This window comes from Halyomorpha halys, unplaced genomic scaffold (assembly GCF_000696795.3).
Source record: "Halyomorpha halys isolate HHAL.00 unplaced genomic scaffold, Hhal_1.1 Scaffold588.1, whole genome shotgun sequence".
In the NCBI taxonomy this organism is placed as follows: domain Eukaryota; kingdom Metazoa; phylum Arthropoda; class Insecta; order Hemiptera; family Pentatomidae; genus Halyomorpha; species Halyomorpha halys.
In genome coordinates this window covers 814,897-825,496 of record NW_027110173.1, presented here as the reverse complement: position 1 = coordinate 825,496, position 10,600 = coordinate 814,897, and the positions used below count along the sequence as shown (strand labels likewise).

Here is a 10,600-nt window from a genome sequence, read left to right as displayed (position 1 = left end):
TGAAATAGAATTATAGAAATAAAATATAAAGCACGAAACATGGGCGTTGATGACCTCAGGGTTTTGCGCCCTTAAGCCCCAGACAACAACAACAAGTACAGAAACGTTTCTAGAAAAATTGAAAGTTAAAGATGTACACTTAAAGCAACCCTTATGGTACGAGTATAATAGAGCCCCAAAAATAATTGATTTTAAAATAACATAAATTCCAAAATAGTTATTCACATTTAATATAATCTTATTTTAAAAATTTGAGTTCAATCACATGGATTCATTTATGTTTTAAATGTGTTTATGTATAACACTGACTGCATTGTATGTATATTCGAAAAAATAACACTTATTTTTAATTTGGAAAGAGAATATGATAGCGAAGACTTCCATACGCCCCGCCCATCTTAATCTGTTAAAGAACTGCTAGTCGTATGGGTCGATTCCTTTAAAAGAAAACAAGATGTCTCTATTTGGATGAATAAAAAATTATGAACAATTATAAAAGACTGTATCGCTAATAATTTATGAAAATTAACTCTTCCTAAGATCTGCTAAAAAAAAAAAAAAAGAAGTGAGCCGCTATAAGGCTATTGATGATAAGGAATTATAAGCACTTCTTAAAAGAGTTATCTGAGCCTGTATCTAAGATTGTTAATATTTGACTCGAGAGATAGGTGGAAAGTTAACCAAAGCTAAATGACACCAGATCTAATCTCTTTTACACGGACAATGCCTTAAGGAGCGTGTTATTTCCCGGGTTTCCAAGTGTCGATGAGTATCAAAGGCCATCAATCAGTCTAGAGATCTGTGTAAGGAGGACTCTCCGAGGAGTTGTCAGCGACAATGTCCACCATTCAACGGGTCGGGATGTTCTCGTGTCTTCATGATGGATGACCGTGGAAAACTACACCCTGACCGCTCATATGATTCGTTCCTCCGGTGTGGGTCACGTGGTGATATATCTTCGGGTGTTGAAGAGGAAATTAATACACCTTCGGGGGGAATAAGAACAAAACCAGGCTACCCGGGAGGTCTTCTACACCCCACATCGCATGATGTAGGGGATCGTGCATGGTACCGTAGTTGGTCCCTTCATCTACTTAAAGGTCAGGGCAAGAAAAAGATTCTCTGAATCAAATATACATAACAAAATATCAAAGATTTTATATAGACATAATAATAATCTGATTCATTTTTATATTTTATGAACAATACTATCAATGCAGATATGTTTTTGAAATTAAAAACATTATTTATATAATTAGGGTGGTACTAAATATTTTTTTAAATCACAGAATATAAATAAACTTTTATACCAAATCAATTTTTAAGTTCAAACAGTAAAAAAAAAATAAGCTATGCATTTCAACAATAATATAGATGATGTAGTACTTCTCCCAGTATATACTTAACACTTTTTTATTTTGCTTCCGCCATAAAACCAATTTCTAAGCAGACTTTACACAAATGATTGATTAACTCCCTTTTACCGTAGATAAGATAAATTTTAAGATTTTTTTGTGTTTAAATCTTACCCATGTTTTATCTCTGATAGACTAGGTTTACGAAATGGAGGCCGAATTTATGAGCGTTCTTAAGGAAGACCTTAATTGACGTTTTAACTGTTTTAACTAACTAACTAAGACAGCGACACTGCATTTTTTTGTTAAAGTTCAAATAGTTTCTAATAATTCATAAAAATAAAAAGAGCGTTTATAAAACTTTTTTTTTAATAATTGCATTTGTAAGAAACATTAAATAAGGTCTTCCTTAGGAATTTTGAAATATTAGTTCCGCACCTATTTGATAGGCTAGTTTCTCATCCACCTTAAAACTATTTTTTCCGACAGTGAGTAACCGGCTGGAACGTAGAGCTACTAACTTTTAATAACTGAGAGTTTATAAAATATTTTAACGAGTCTATTTCATATAGTAATTTATATGTGCCTTAATTTTTCTTTCGATTAATGAGGAGCCACTTCTGTGTGAAAACTGAAAGTTGAGGATTTGCAAAATATTTTAACGAGTCATAAAATTGAATCCTTTTTCCACCTTTAGGTCAGGGTAAGTAAATCATGTAGTATTTTTTCCTGTTCAACAGACTTATTTCTAGCAAATCATTTTAAAATGTTTTTTATAAATTATTATAGTCTCTTACTTGTATATACTATCTTACAAAGCAATGGGATAGTAGAAAAGAGAAAGACGGAGAATACTTTTATAGATCAGTAGTTGTAATCTTAGGCCAACATGTGATTACAACTTCACATGGCTTAAACATAGCAGATGGCTTAAAATATGAGATAAACTAGTAAAGTTGTTCTGATATTTGATAATTTTGAAATACAATAGACCTAAATTTGAGATGAAAATAAATTTTTTTAAGATGATCCACCCCGGATGTGGATATTATGTGACTTCAGCATGCAAATTTTGAAGTTCGAAAGTTTGTACAGTATTTAAACTTAGAACATAAGATTTCATCAAAAGTAAGTTCTATTTTCTTTCAATGAAGACCATCCAATTATAATCATAGCAAAAATAAACTGATTAGAATTCGTTAAGCAGTAACTCAATATTTATATAATGAGGTAAACATGTACAACGTATGTCTATCCTCGTTCCGAAAAATCTGGTTCGTTCATAATTTTTTTTTTTTTGAAAACTGGAATTCGGATATTGATTGTTTTTGCTCTAATCCACAGATAAAGATTGAAATAAGATATAGTAAATACGATATTGATTTACTATCACATTTCAGAAATTTGAAGTATTCTTTACTACATTGTATGTTCCATGGGAATTACCTGTAAAACGGTAAAAAAAAAGTATAATCCATAGCATAGAGTAATGTTCCTTTATGCATTTATCTTCAGCACTTGAGATTTAGAGAGGGGGAGAGAATAGAAAAACTGGGAAAATGAACCGTCAATCATCGGGAAAATAAATTACGAAACCTACCTTCTACTTGAGATTGGAAAAAGAACGTTATCAATTTAAAACGGGACTCGAACCTAATCTGCCCTTAATGTGTTATCCCGCTAAAATCATTAATCCAGTCTTCTCCAGGGAATTCGGATCTATCACGGAGCTTGAGAGATCGATCTAACTTCCTTCAGGAAGAAAAACAACTTGAAGGCTGAACGGGAGGAGACTGAGGCAGGAAATTGACAGTGGAAACATCTTCGTTACTGAAAAAGTGGTTCTGCTTGTTGTCTGATGTCTAAATTGGAACTCCCAAAGGTTAAATATTGAAAATACATCTGTTTTCAGAACAAATAATTAAATTATTAAATAAATTTAAAAACACCATTATTCTGAAGAACTATGCAAAATTAATGCGAGCTGATCTGGAAATTGTCACTGCCTATATTTAAAATATTAAAAAGCTTGATTTGAAAAATAAGCACAATAAAAAAATCTTTTAATAAATCTTGAGTGAAATGTACTTTTCATAAGATTTTATTAACTAAAGTAATTATTTTTAATTGCTTATTTCTAATTAACGTTATTTTTTTTATATATACAGTTATATAGTTTACAAAATTAAATAAGAACATTTATCAATATTATAATATAAATCTTATGTGCTAAGTACTTTCCATAAGATTTCATTTTTTATTATTAGAGACTTCATTACTTTTTTCTTTTATTCTATACATATAAAACAGGCCGTCGTTTCAGAGTACTCCGAAGATATTGTGACGAAGTTGAGTTCGTTAAGTAGTTCTCTTCTATATTAATTATACACAAGAACTTACTGATAACTAAGTGCTAACCTTGAGAACTTGAAGGCTTTATCAACTACTTGAAAAGGTGATTTAGTTAGCAGATTGCTTTAAAACTATTTTGAGAATTTATCAAAGAATATAACAAATAAAAAATTAAACTACATAACACATCTTAGAGACATTAATTTAAAGATATAATTCTTTTTAAAGATGATTTGACTCAGGCATGGTAGCGTAAAATAGAAAAAAATTTAAACTCGGATACATTAATTTTAAAGTATAATAGTGAAAACAGTATTATTGTTGATAGATAATATGTAAGTAAAATAGATAATGGCCAAATGGCTGAAACGTTGAAGAAATACAGCTTGTTGTGAGACTGGATCAAATAAAGTTTACGTTTTAAAAGAAAATATTATAGTTTTCCCAAACTTATTGCATTGCTGCATACATAACAACTATTAATACAATTTATAAATTGACCAGTCAGTTAATTCTTTAAATATAAACCAAAAAAATTGAGGGACTTTGTATCATTGTTACGAAATTATTTAAGCATACATATTTGGGAAATTAGGCACTTCAAAAATAATTTCAAAAGGTTACCAATATTGAACATTAGGCCATGTTTAATGATTTAATTAAAATAAAATAAGTTTATTATTTATAAAAAAAACTTTAAAGATGGTATTAAGTAGCAACATCTATAAAATCATTCCATAACTCGAATTAAGTAAAATATTGCACTCAGAGATATTTATGTAATAAAAAAAATGTTACCTTCCTATAGGACATCTACTAATAATCCCAAAGCACTATGAGAAATTCCTCATACCTGGAAAAAAACATTAGAAATAAATTTAATTAATTTTTTATTTTAACATTTTAATTTACATTGTTTTATTAACTTGTATGTGCTGTATTTTATGTAGGTGTGTATGGCTGTGGAAGCAAGCGTGCACACGCCTAACATAACATTTAAAATTAGTAAGATAAATAAGATGGCAGTAGCCAAGTTCTGTTAAGGCTTTAAAAAGTAAATAAGGCAAGTGATGAGTTAATGTAATAAGACATGGAAATGACTCGTGAAGAAACTACTCATACTTCGGATGTTCTTTGAAGTATAAGGATGAGCCATAAAGTAAAAGTATGAGGCATAATGCTATTATGCTAATTCGCCACGAATGATTAAAATTAATTTATTAGAAAGCTAGGAGTGGGAACTGAGTATTAGCTTTAAATAAGTTATTTATGATTAACAAGCATTTATTGCCCATTCAAATTAAGAATGAAGCTTAGGTGACAGTTACATCTATGTGTTTAATTTTAAATTATTAGAAAATATTGAGTTTTCAGAATTTATTAATAATATAACGAGAGAAATTAATTATATGGTTAAAATAAATCAAATAGTGCTTAATAGTCATATAAATGTGTTTTTAAAGAAAATGATAAGACTAAAGGTTTATTTTTTTTTTTACAGAAAATATTGAAAAGCAGTCGGGTGGGAGGTGGGACTATTCCGAGGGAATTAAGAAGGAGATCTTAAAATGAACACCTTAAGGAGGGGTATCAAAGCCTTTTGACCTTGAGAGAGAATAAACAATAATTATTACTTTATATATAATATTATAAATTTATTTATCCTTGTTAAGTCTCAACACTCTTTATTATAACAACAGTATAACGTTTCGGCCAATTCGGCCATCCTCAAGGACAATCTTAAATGGCCGAAACGTTAAACTGTTGTTATAATAAAGAGTTTTGAGACTTAACAAGGATACGATTTAATTTATTTAAAAAATAATTATTACGTTTTGGCTTATTAAGTCCTATGTTAGATAGAAATATTTTATCCAAGATAATCAGTATTTTTATAATTTAAAACTTTAAAATTATGCGTTTGTGGAATATTGATAATTAAAAAAAGAAAAGGTATTCCAATATTTTCTAAAATCAGTAAGAGATCTAAGGCATTGAAAAAGGAGTATAACTGTTACAAGTGATACAATTCAATACTCAGAATATCGAGATGACTTTAAGTTATTTAAGAGAGGTCAGAAATAAGAAGATAGTCCAAGTGGCGGTCAATAAAGATTAAAAATAATAATATAAAAACTAAGCAACGTTTCGCCTCACTTTGCAGGGATGTACATCATTAATAACAATTGACTATACAATGTTCACAATGATATAATTTATATAAACACGATAGCCCCACGAACATCCATTTAACTGTAAAATAGAAACAATTGTGAAAATAAAATAGAAGAATAAAGAAGAGAAGAGATATAAAGTGGCGTTGAAAGGTTAGCAATGCGTCAGCCGCAAGATTTATCTCATTAGTTGCCCATTTCTGGAGTCGTGACCGAGGTTCGTGTAATTTGTGGCTGCTCTGAAGCTCGGGACCTCCAATCGGGGCCTCCTGTCGGGGCTCACTCATGCGCTTGTCTAACGAGGATATTGTGACACTTCGTCCTCTATTAGCAACCTGCAGCCAACTGTGTCTCAAGATATTATCACGAGATGGGGAAAGAGTTGGGAATTCAACTATTTCCATAATGTAATGTATTATGGAATACGTTCGTAATGTCAATGTTTCCATAAAAATCATAAAACAGTCGTAAAATATCTGGTCGAGCAAAATGTAATTAAATCTGTTAAAATCACAGTGGCAAGATTAATTTTTAGGGAACGCAATGAAAGATTATTAGGTCAGAAAAACAAACGCTCCCAGTGTCACCAGCCAAGCCTGAAGGACCTACCAAACTCTCTTTAAATAATTAATATTTGATATTTAAATAGAGATAGGCGTTCAATGTTAAACTGTGATTATCAGAGAGACCAAATAACATATGTAACATTTAAACACGACATTAATAAGAAAACTAATATGTTAACAATTAGAGACATAGTTAAACAACCAAAAATACAAGTAAAATGACTTATTTTAATATAACGTAATTAAGATTTTTTCAATGTATAGATGATAGATGATATATAAATTAGAAAGAGTTAATATTTTTTTTTTCATTATTAACTTGCTTACTATTTTGATTTACATTAGTTTGTTTATATGATGGTATTAGTATATATATACCTCCACATTTATTTTTGTTTAATTTATTTATCACTTTTATTTTCTTATATCAGTTCTACCTAGTATGTATCGTTTTATTTTAACCCTGATAAATATCTGCATTGGCAAACAATAAAAAGTTGAAAACTATTTTTGTTTTTCTTGACCACAGATGGAATGAGCCGGTTCCAGCCGATGTTATTACAAAGGACTATTTATTTCATACCATAAAATCTTCCTTTATGTTGAACCCATGTAATATCAGGGAAGATTATAATAAATGCTTTGGTCCCAAGCGCGCTGATTCCTATATCATTAACGAGATAGCTATATAATCCTCAACATTGCAACATATTGCCAGAGAAAACCCGACAAAAGTCCAATAATACACGCCTCATTAAATACACGACCCATATAGGATGAGCCTGGCACTGACAATAGATAATAATAAAACCAACAATAGGAACAAAGGATTACAATCCAAGGGCGCGCATTAGGGAGACAGAGAAAGTGCCACGTGGGAGAGATGTGATTCCGGCGCAGTAGGTAATTTGGCCAGCACGTAGGGCAATTGCGCCACAGCAAACCGCAGATCAATGACATAATGGCACCATCTGCTTGCGCAATGGGCTAATGACAGGTCCCGGATCGTGGTCTACGAGCATCACCTCGGACCTTGCCGCAGCATGTCTGATGAATTGCGATCGTATGTGCTCGTAAACTGCTCCCCAAGAGAGCGTAACAAGATGTCGGAGTCCCGTCCTGTCGGGTCAGCTCTTGTACTCCAAGGGTTATCCTTTGCTCTGGTTGTCTAAGCGGGACAATGGAACATGAGTTCTGGCTTAAACTGAACTACATCGCCTATGTAATCACGGCGTAATTCATAGTCCTAGGTTATATATCACTTGAGGGCTTGAGCTAGAACAACCAATTTTATGGCTTAAGTCAGGTCATTTTCATCATATAATCATTCATTAATATTGAGAAGCAACATCTGATGTTTGTTCTATTTATTATATTTTTTGTAAAATATCATTTTCAAAGTAGTTAAATAGGTACAAAAATAAATCAATAAATAAAAATATAACTGAAGATAGTAATAATTTAAAAATAAAAAGTATACATCCAATCTGTATATCAAGTCGAAATTTAATATCATAATTATATATATTATATTATAATACATAATATCACATTTTAATTTTATTAACTATATCACACTAGGTATAAAACTAGAAACTCGGACCGATTTATAAAGATAAGAAATAAAAGGTCATTAAGCTACAACAGGTAATTAAACCGAATCCAAGGTCCCTAGATTCAGCGAGAGACCCGTTTATAAATCAACGAAATGACCTTAAATCAGAGCTAAAGACTCGCTGATATATTGGAGCTAAATGCTAAATGCTACTAGGTTATCCACTATTAGTGTTGTGTAACACTTCCTAGTAACTGATAGCGCTAATGTGGGGAATGTCGAATGATTTATCAACTTGGCCTTAGCAGTTTAGCGATTCCACTTAAACAAATGGCGATTAGATGGAAGGTGAGAAATAAGTGGCAAAGTAGTTACTTAATTGTGGAACTTCTTAGATAGAGGAAAAATTACTCTAGCTAGAAATTGAATTGGCATGCTAGGTTGTTAACAGTTGCGATTTCCAAATTTTATAAATGAAATAATTTATAAAAGTCGAGTCAATAAATAAATACAAAACCTACTCATGTTTCTTTTTAAAACATTATTAATAAAACATATGGTGTGTATGAGTAAGGAAGAACGAACTGTTGCTTGACAGAAGGTTGTACAAGGAGGTATATTGGGTACGATCGCAAACTGTTGCCAGATTAGTCCCCTTTTTAATAGAAGTTTCAATTAGCAATTACATTTAAAAAGATATAATGTCATCAAGAAGCGAAATGCCAAAGAGCCACTCACTCACATGTTGCCGTGATGAGACCCCTGAATATATTAGAACATATAACTATATCAGTTCTATGATTTAAACATATTTATAAATAAATAAAAGTATCCTTACAGAGTAGCATCAAAATTAATTAATTTAGACCGATCCCAACGAATACCAGAAATCACTTTTACATTCATAAATTATAATTGTTTACTTATTCTTTTTAAATTTGCTATTAATGTGATCATTTATCACTATTACTGTTCATGGCAGATTATAATATTTATCAATAAATAATAAAGAAATAAAACATTAATTTAATTATTCCAGGATTAAGTAATGTTTACTGTTATTCTGGAACTAACTTTTTTTTTATCAGGATTTGGGTAGATTTGATCGATAATGATTACTTATTAATTTGTTAATGTCTCTCTTTCCTTCTTCCAAAAAATTTTATGGTTACAAATACCATCAAACATATCTGAACGTATGTAAATATTTTTCTAATAGAAAAAGGTTTTATTGTACATTCAACAATTCCATGATCCTCTTTTATAATTTGTTTATTTTTGAGGATTTATATACAAAAAATGACCAGTATAGCCAATTTCCGTTTGAAATTTTGCATATGCAAATATGTATTTAACGATGGAATGAAATTTTTACCAACCTTTGCAGAAGAAAATTTCTTACTATAATAACTAATGATGAAAATAAAAAATTCTTCCTGGTGCGGTTAAAAAGCAGCTCAAATAGTACAAAAACTATTTATTAAGAGCGAACATGGCCAACTATGACCTAGGGTTTCAACAGAGCTTGCATTTAAGAGGAGAGAAAAAGAATAATAAATAAATATGAAATAGAGCAAAAGATAAAACACTTGTTTCCTATTTGATAATACACAATTGTATGTGAAATTTTTAATATATATATATTTATATACAATCCAAAAATATTATAGTCTAAACCCATTTCTTTAAATGTACATACAGTAAATGTAAAGAGGTGGCAACAATATTTATTAATTTTTTTTTTCCATTTTCTTAGAACAAAAATAGATGTGGGAGTGAATTTATTTTAACCAGTGGGGCATGAAAATAGTCATTTTTGATTGAATGTATGTACTTAGATTACTTTTACGATTAGCAATTTTAATTTGGTTTCAATTAAAATACAGAATATTTGGTATAAAGGAAAACTGGAAAAATTTGAAATAAAACAATTCCGGTAGAATTCTGTCTTCACAAAAATAAAAATTGAAGTGCAACTGATATTCTTTTGATTAGAAAAATTAAAAGGTTATTATCAGTGCTAAGACTGTATTAATCTATTATTAAATACTGAAGATGTGACACGCAGAAGATACGTATTACTGATTGAAACAGAAAAAATTATACATCTCATAATATACTGAAAATATAAAACTATATTACTCGATATATAATCGATTAATACTGGTGTTCATGACACTGCTAAAACATGTTACGAAGTATTATTAGAATAACAGAAATAATAATTAGGCCAAAGCGGGTACAAAACAATATCCAACAAAGATGATATTCGAAATCGAAAAACGTTAGATCGCAGAAATAAATCAGATAACCACGGAGCGTAACGCCTGGAGCATGTGTCCTTGCTTAACAAAATGAAGATAACCTATACATAATACCAAGATATAATAGATACATAAAACATAATTAAACATGCCAAATCGTTCAAATCATTTGAAAAGTGAAAAATAAATGAATGTATACCGATATAAATATATATGTCACTAAATTGGTTATTATCTACGTTTGTAGGGAGCGCACTCGTCAAATTAGCTTCATTTTTACCAAGAATAATCAGCAATGAATTTTTTTTTTACAACATAAAATAAGAAAAAAAAA

The 10,600-nt window shown here is 30.2% G+C and overlaps 1 protein-coding gene across 5 annotated transcripts in view; it reads right to left on the bottom strand.

The window, feature by feature from the left end:
* LOC112210356 (uncharacterized) overlaps positions 1-10,600 on the bottom strand; it is a 493,390-nt gene that overhangs the window by 312,955 nt on the left and 169,835 nt on the right. Inside the window, exon 1 of one of the 5 annotated variants that reach the window (XM_067048335.1) lies at positions 4,506-4,560. The exons of the other annotated variants lie outside the window; for them this stretch is intronic. The gene's annotated coding sequence lies outside the window, so the exon portion shown is untranslated. Of the gene's footprint in view, positions 1-4,505; positions 4,561-10,600 lie in introns of those variants that run through there. 5 annotated transcript variants of the gene reach the window in all.